Raw genomic sequence first — 7,675 nt, 5'->3', positions numbered from 1 at the left:
TCCATTTTACTTAGCTGCAAATTTAATTTATTCCAATATTTCCTTCCTCTTACAAAGATATTTTTGCTTAAAAAAGATAAATTATGTCAATGAAATAACTTCAGTGGTGCATACAAGAATATGACACATCTACAATTTCTTCTGTGTCATGTAGAAGAAAGCTGTGTTGTAAATGGCAATGCGAGAATAGAATATTTTGCCTTTGGGAGAATTGATTTAACAAGTACCCGAGAATATTTTCCAACTGCGCCTTTCCAATCTGATATTAATATACATCTGTTTCATTTGTTTGAAGATTATTCTCTGAGTGCAAATATGTGTCAAATTAAAAAATGTGTTGCAGTGTGAATGTCAAAATATTGTATTTCTGAGTCTAAGAATCTTCAGTAGCCGCTTTAACCTGGATCATTTGTTTTTAGATTACAGATGTTCAGTTCATATTTTCACCCTTACAAGAAAATTTCTTTTTAATTTTATTGTATGATCCATGAAATGCAAACACTATAACTGTTATCTTTTTCATTGAACCTATCAAGTTACAGAAACCTAGAGATAGTTTCTGGTCAATTTCTGTAAAATGATAAAAAAAAAAACTGAAGACAATTGATTTATATAACAGGTTATATAATTCAGAACATAATATAGTTCCTCATATTATCTCCATTACTAACCTGAATCATGAAGGACTATTTTTGGCTGAATTTCAGATCAAGTAGTTTTACCTAGGCATTTTGAAAACAAAATTGGTCCTCTTCACCACTGTGGAAGCAGTTCATAATTTTTCTATCTGCAAAAGTGTATTGACAGAGATTTGTAATTTTAAGTAACTACCCAGGAAAGAAAAAGGGCCTCGAGAGTATGAAGAATGGACAGAATGGACTTTTTAAAATTTATTTTTATTGAGCTCTACATTTTTCTTTGCTCTCCTCTCTGTCTCTTCTCTCCCCTTCAACCCTCTCCCAATTTACTCAGGAGATCTTGTCTTTTTCTACTTCCCATGTAGATTAGATCTATGTGTGTCTCTCATAGAGTCCTCATTGTTTTCTAGGTTCTCTGGGGTTGTGATTTGTGGGCTGGTTTTCTTTGTTTTCTGTTTAAAAACTACTTATTAGTGAGTGCATGTGATAATTGTCTTTCTGGGTCTGGGTTACTTCACTCAAAATGGCGTTTTCTAGCTCCATCCATTTTCCTGCAAAATTCAAGATGTTGTTATTTTTTTTTCCTGCTGTTTAGTACTCCATTGTGTAAGTGTACCACATTTTCCTTATCATTCTTCAGTCTAGGGACATTTAGGTTGTTTCCAGGTTCTGCTATGACAAGCAATGCTGCTATGAACATAGTTGCGCACATGTCCTTGTGGCACGATTGAGCATCCTTTGGATGTATACCCAAAAGTGGTATTACTGGGTCCGAGAAATCGTCACACTGACACCCAAAGGGTCTGTACCAGCTTGCATTTCCACCAGCAATACAGAACAGACTTTTGTATGTTTTGTGGTTTAGATGTAGTTTATCTCTGAATGTTCACTACATACAAGTTGATCCCAGTGGGTTTGTGTTGATGGAGCATTAAAGAGATACGACTTTTGGAAAGTAATTGAGACTTTACTCCATTACTGTAATAAATTAAAGCTTTAATGATAGTGTGTGCTGGGTCATAGGTCAAAAAATTAGTATGACTTAAAAATTGAGGATGGCTGTTATAAAGTAAGTTTATACAACAGCATATTTGGTTCTTTGTGTAGGTCGCTGTTTTGATTTATGTTTCTTAGTCATGCTGGATCCCACCCATGATTTCCTTCCACAGGACACTGATGGCATACTTCTTGGACCTTGCAGCTAGTAAAACTATATGTCAAATGAACTTCATCTTAACACAAAACGTGATTAACAAAGTTCAGTAGGTTTCTGAATGACAGAAATAAGGCATTCAAATTTTGTAAATTATTTAAGAATCATTTGAATTATTTCTTCCAATTCAACATAGTGGTTTTCATTAATTGCCTGACACTTGCCTAGTAAAAGAATTTTTTTAATCTTTATTATAAAATTTTGTAAATATCAAATATGTAAACTCATTTATAAATTCAATGCAGATTTGTAGTCGTATATACATAAAAGCCCTGTATCTGTTATTTTGAGTAGTAGTTAATTCTTGGAGGAATAAAATTCATTCTTAGAGCCTAAATGCTGATGCTTTCAGCAGAATTTGAAGCTGGCTTCTGTATGTGGAAGAGGTGTGAAGCCAGAGAATGACTGAAAGCGTCTGTAACTGAGAGTCTATTTCTATGTTATTTATGGCAATTAACATAATTTAAACTCTCCTACACAAATGGTTATAAATGGAACAACTGTTGAAGAAGTATAATTATCTCCACTAGATACAGATATTGTGAATGAATACAAGTTTATATATAAAGAAGATACCTAGTTGGTAATATTTGGTATAAACAAATGATCCAGAATTATTTATTTATTTCACCGTTTTTATAGCAGTTTAAAAAATATTATACTTTGTGAAGGTAAAATTATTGTTGGGACCATTTGGAGTCCTGGCCTTCAGGATGCTCTTCCCTGCTTGAGCCTTCTGATTAGAGTTACTAAAAGCTGTGCCTTGCTTTGAGGATTAGAGGATAAGGTTTTCACCTGTTGGCCCACTTGACTGTTGGGTATATAAGCCTCCATGGTGCTATTGAATAAAGGGCTTCTTACCAGGGATTAGACGTCCCTGTGTCTGTCTGTCTCTGTGTGTGTTTGTGTATTTCAAAGTCCAGCCCCTTGCCTGAAGCTCACAAACTGTATTGTAGTGCATAGATGGGGGTGCAGTGCACCGCAAATTATATATATATATATATGAATGACTTAAAATAGGACAAAGTTAGAGAAAAGATGAAAAATGCTTGCACTTATCTTTTAGCTTCTAAGTTTAAGAGAAAGAAAGAAAAGCCTGGAAATCAAAGTTAAAAATAGTATAAAATGCTAAAAATTACCAAAGAAATGAAATAGCTTGCTTCTTATAACACTTTGGAGCAACATGTGAAAGAAGAAAATATAGCAATTTTGAACTTAGATAGATGTGGCCAGTCGATATGTGAAAATTCAGGAGGGAGCATGGCATTGCCCCTGCAATTTACAGCCTAACGTCCAGTGGTGGTGTTGTTAATACAACAGAGTGTAGAAAAGGAATAGAGATATACTAATCTAGCTAGATTGCTTAAGGGATGTTTTGAGCATGAAAAATAGATTTTTGATTATTTATTTATTTAGTTAGTTTTACCATTTAGTGTGGCCTTAGAGAAAAATCTGTTACAAATGTCCTTTTCCAAGCTTTGGGATATCTTGGGTTTATCTAATAATCTAGCACTATCAGAATGAGAAGTAAGATTACTTCATCTCCTATCGACATTTTTTTTTATTTTTCCATTCAAAAATTTACACTTCCTACCCTCCTCTCCTTCCCCTCCCGCTCCCCCACTCCCTCTTCTCCCTCCCCCTCCCTACTTGAGAGACTTCAGGGAACCCTGCCCTGTGGGAAGTCCAAGGCCCTCCCCCCTACATCCAGGCATAGGAAGCTGTGCATTCAAATAGAGTAGGGTCCCAAAAAGCCAGAACATCCCATAAAAACAAGTCCCAGTGCCTTTATCAATGGCTTCTCAGTCAGCTCCCATTGTCAGCCACAATCAGAGAGTCCGGTTTGATCACATCCTCCTTCAGTCCCCTTCCAGCTGTATTTGTTGAGCTCCCATTAGAACAGGCACACTGACTCAGTAGGTGGACCAACCCCTCATGGTGCTGACTTCCTTGCTCATCTTCTCCTTTCTTCTGCCCTTCAACTCGACCTTGGGGCTCAGGCCTTGCTCTGATGAGGGTCTCTGTCTCTATCTTCATCTGTCCCCGGAGAAAGATTCTATGGTGATATTCGAAATAATCATCATTGTGATAGTGAGGCAAGGCCAGTTCAGGCACCCTCTCCTCTGCTGCCCATAGACTTAGCTGGGGATAACCCCTTGGACACCTGGGATCTTCTCGAGCGCCAAGTCTTTTGCCAACCCTAAAATGGATCCCTTAATGTAGATATCTTCTTCCCTGCTCCTATATCTGCCCTTCTTCCATCTCCACCCTCCCAGTCCCCCAAGCTCTCCCCAGTCTTTCCCTTCTTCCAACCCGGTGCTCATCCCTACCCCCACCCCCATGCTCCCAACTTTCTGACATTGCACATTGTAATACCTGCAAACAGCAAAAATATAAAATGAGTGCTGAATATAAAGAAAAACGTATACATAGGCAGTTTTCTGCTTTAAATGTGTGTGATTGGTAGGGTATCATTGGGAGAAAATAAGACTCAATACCGATTGTATAGAAAAAAATGACGTCATAGTGCTCTGACTATAAGTTGCTTAATAGATCTAGGGAAATGAACGGTGACACCAAGTGGCCAAGCCACTACCCAGTGCCCCAAGATGAAACTTTCCATTAAAGACCTGTGTTTCACAAGTGTTGTTCTAATGTTATGTGCTCATTAGCTGACCCAGTTCACACCTGCTTTTCTCACTTCAAGACACAGAGTATATCTCTCTGCAATTAGGGAGGACCAAAGTGAATTCGTGTGGACTGCATTGACACAACAGCCTGCAGCTCACACCAAAGAGGCTCACACCAATGAGGCTCACACCAATTTGGTACACAAGGTCTTCCTGAATATGTTTTACAGCAACAAGGAAGATACAAAAGCTCACACTCACCTTGACTGACGCATTCCAGAGAAAGAGGACCGTAGTATTATTTCCAATTCAGAACAGGTACCAACCTGTTTATCCATCATAAGTTTTAAAATATGCAGTTGCCATTTATCAACCATATTTAAAGGTTGCTCTGTTAAATATTAATGCCAATAATTTCTACTTTGCATACTGATTTAATTTTTAGCAGAGCACAGCATAAAGATGGACAAATAATTCTTTCTGATACCAGAGTTTTCAATTTGTTCTGTTTGCCACTTTGAGGAAATATAAGACTAATCTTTGAAAGAAAAATGTGATCTGTGTTTTCCAATGCAGTCAGATATAAAATATATAGCTTTAAGAAAAAGGTGTTGAAAACAATGTGTGCAATTGGTGATTTCAACACTGAAAAGACAACGACGATAAAAATTTTCTTGTTTTTAAGAGTAAGGACCATATGCCTCTTTCATGTGGGTAAATATAATATTCAAATAAATTTTAAATTAAAATCATTTTTATAATATCCAATTTATATGTGCTAGTAATTATTGCATGAATTTTTATATACATCTGAAATAAAAGTATTAAAGTACACATATTTTTAAAGGATGATTATGACGTCTATGGAAGATAGTAAAAGTTTGATTTTCAAGGCAAGAATTTTTGTCTAAATTTTGCTTTATTTAGTCACTACAATCTTAAGCAGAAATGCCCCACAAAACAAATTGGTTGGATCTAAGTATAAAACATGTTGTGTTTATTTCTGCTTCTTTTCATATACTTGTAATATTTTAATAACTGTATCCCCAAAACAAAACAAAGCAACAATAACAACAACATGGTTCATATTTTCTTAGAGATGTAATTGATTTATATCAAAAGAAGGTCAAAGCTAGGGGGCCAGTTTTGATTTAAGAGTATTAATAAGGGGAGCCAATACTCGGACAACATATTTACTATTACAGGATATTTGAAAGAGATTTAAAAATGCCTTTTGACATGCAGGAGGTAGCCGGAATTATGAGTGCTAAATTTTATGATTCAAATGGCTTTTTCTATGAAATAAACAAAATTAATAAACAAAACCATTATTAGAATCATTAGTGACACTGACCACAAGTCGGTAGCATTGCCCCTTTAAATTTTAGTTGGGGTTTTAAGATGAACTCTCTAGCCTAGGCTGGATATAAACTCTGTACAGAAGAGATTGACCTAGCTCGAGTCAAACAAGCACTCTCCCAATAGAATTCCTACTCTAATCTCTGTATTGTAGGTTTGGAGCAGATTTGATTTCATTATGTTAGCACCCACAGTGCTTTGATATAACAGGAGTTTTGTCATTTTGCACTAACAACTGTAATGTACACTTAAATTTAATAAATTAAAGTGTGCACTTCTCAAATGCACATGAAAACAGTTAATTCCCTTAATTATCTAACTGTAAAATAATCCAAAGTTATATTTCTTCCAAATAAAAATAGCCATTTCCTGTTCTTCCACTCGTATTAACTAAACAGTTTCATGTCACAGGGCCAAGTCATGGCAAGGTAGACTAATTCAAGTGTTCATGGAGTACTGGGTAATATTGAAGGAGGTGGAAAATCAGCCTCTAGTGTGGACAGCTCATGACAGCGACTCATATGTCTCCTCTGTTTAAAACTTATATGAGAATTGCAGTAATAAATCAAAATAAAAATTTTCTAATAATTCACTGCTATGAGATTTCCACATACAATTAATTTATATTAATTTACAAGTAAACAGAGAAAAATTTGAATTCAACAAATGTCTACTAAGCTGGTTTTCTTCAAAATCTGAACTGTACTACAAAGTACAGTTAAATAACTTTATAAAACACAGACCTAATTTAAATATACTTTGTGAAAATAACTGATATCAGTCCATCCATTTATTGATTTGGGATTACATAAACAAATATTGGATAAACAGTAGGAGGCAAAATTGGGACAAAGGAATGACATTACCCATAACAATATGACAAAATATTGCATAGTTATTTTGCCAGGTAGTTTTATATGTTGAATGAAACAGTAACATATGATGAGGATAAGGGATCTTCCTCTGACTTCCACATGGCTGGCACTCTGAATAAAAAAAAAATGAATAAGTGAATGAATGAATGAATGAATGAAGAAATAAATAAGTAAATAAATAAAGCAGCAAACTATTTTTAAATTAGTACTATTTTGAACATTATATTAGAAATCTGTGACCTTATTAGTTTAAATCCTTATTACAATATATACATCATTGCACATCTCTAATGGACTTGTTAAAAGTATTATGAGTCAAGATAGTTACAGGATACTGAAGTTCAAATGCATTTGAGAAGATTGATTTGTTTTTACAAGATTTGTGTTAGAACCTCAGAAATTACTTCAATTCATAGGATACTGTGTGGTCATTTACTTCAAGAACCAGCATGAAAAATATGTAAGTTGAGTAAAACAGAGCACCTCAATTTATTAGTCATCCGATGCTGCTGAGTATTTCAAGGTTGTATTTGAGTTCTTTACAGCCAGATGTGCTAAACTTCCAATCATTCAAATTTTAACCAAGGAATGAATATATATACAGTGTACATTTGGTCATTTAATAAATATATTTTGAGCTAAAGTATGTAGCTATTTTAAGATTACCTTTACAGAGCTACTGAGTTATATGTGATGAGAACTTCTTATTTTATGAAATAGTCATGTGTTCTCTATAAGCAACATCGGTTACTGTTTAATGACTAATGTAGATTGTACCTTAAAATATTTAATGTTAAAATCTTGGAGAATGTCAAGCACAGTAATTAAATTATCTCAAACCTTTTCAATAGGGATTAACTGTCAACAGTTGAAGCCAGCATTTTAATTATTTTTCCATAGATTTTCAGACCACAAATACCTCAAATTAAATTGAAGGAGGAAAATTTTGTGTCTATGTCA

This window comes from Microtus oregoni, unplaced genomic scaffold (assembly GCF_018167655.1).
Source record: "Microtus oregoni isolate MIOR12 unplaced genomic scaffold, Mior012 000008F_ref0000371, whole genome shotgun sequence".
NCBI lineage: Eukaryota > Metazoa > Chordata > Mammalia > Rodentia > Cricetidae > Microtus > Microtus oregoni.
The sequence above is the reverse complement of the archived record's forward strand: the minus strand, read 5'-3'. Positions refer to the sequence as shown.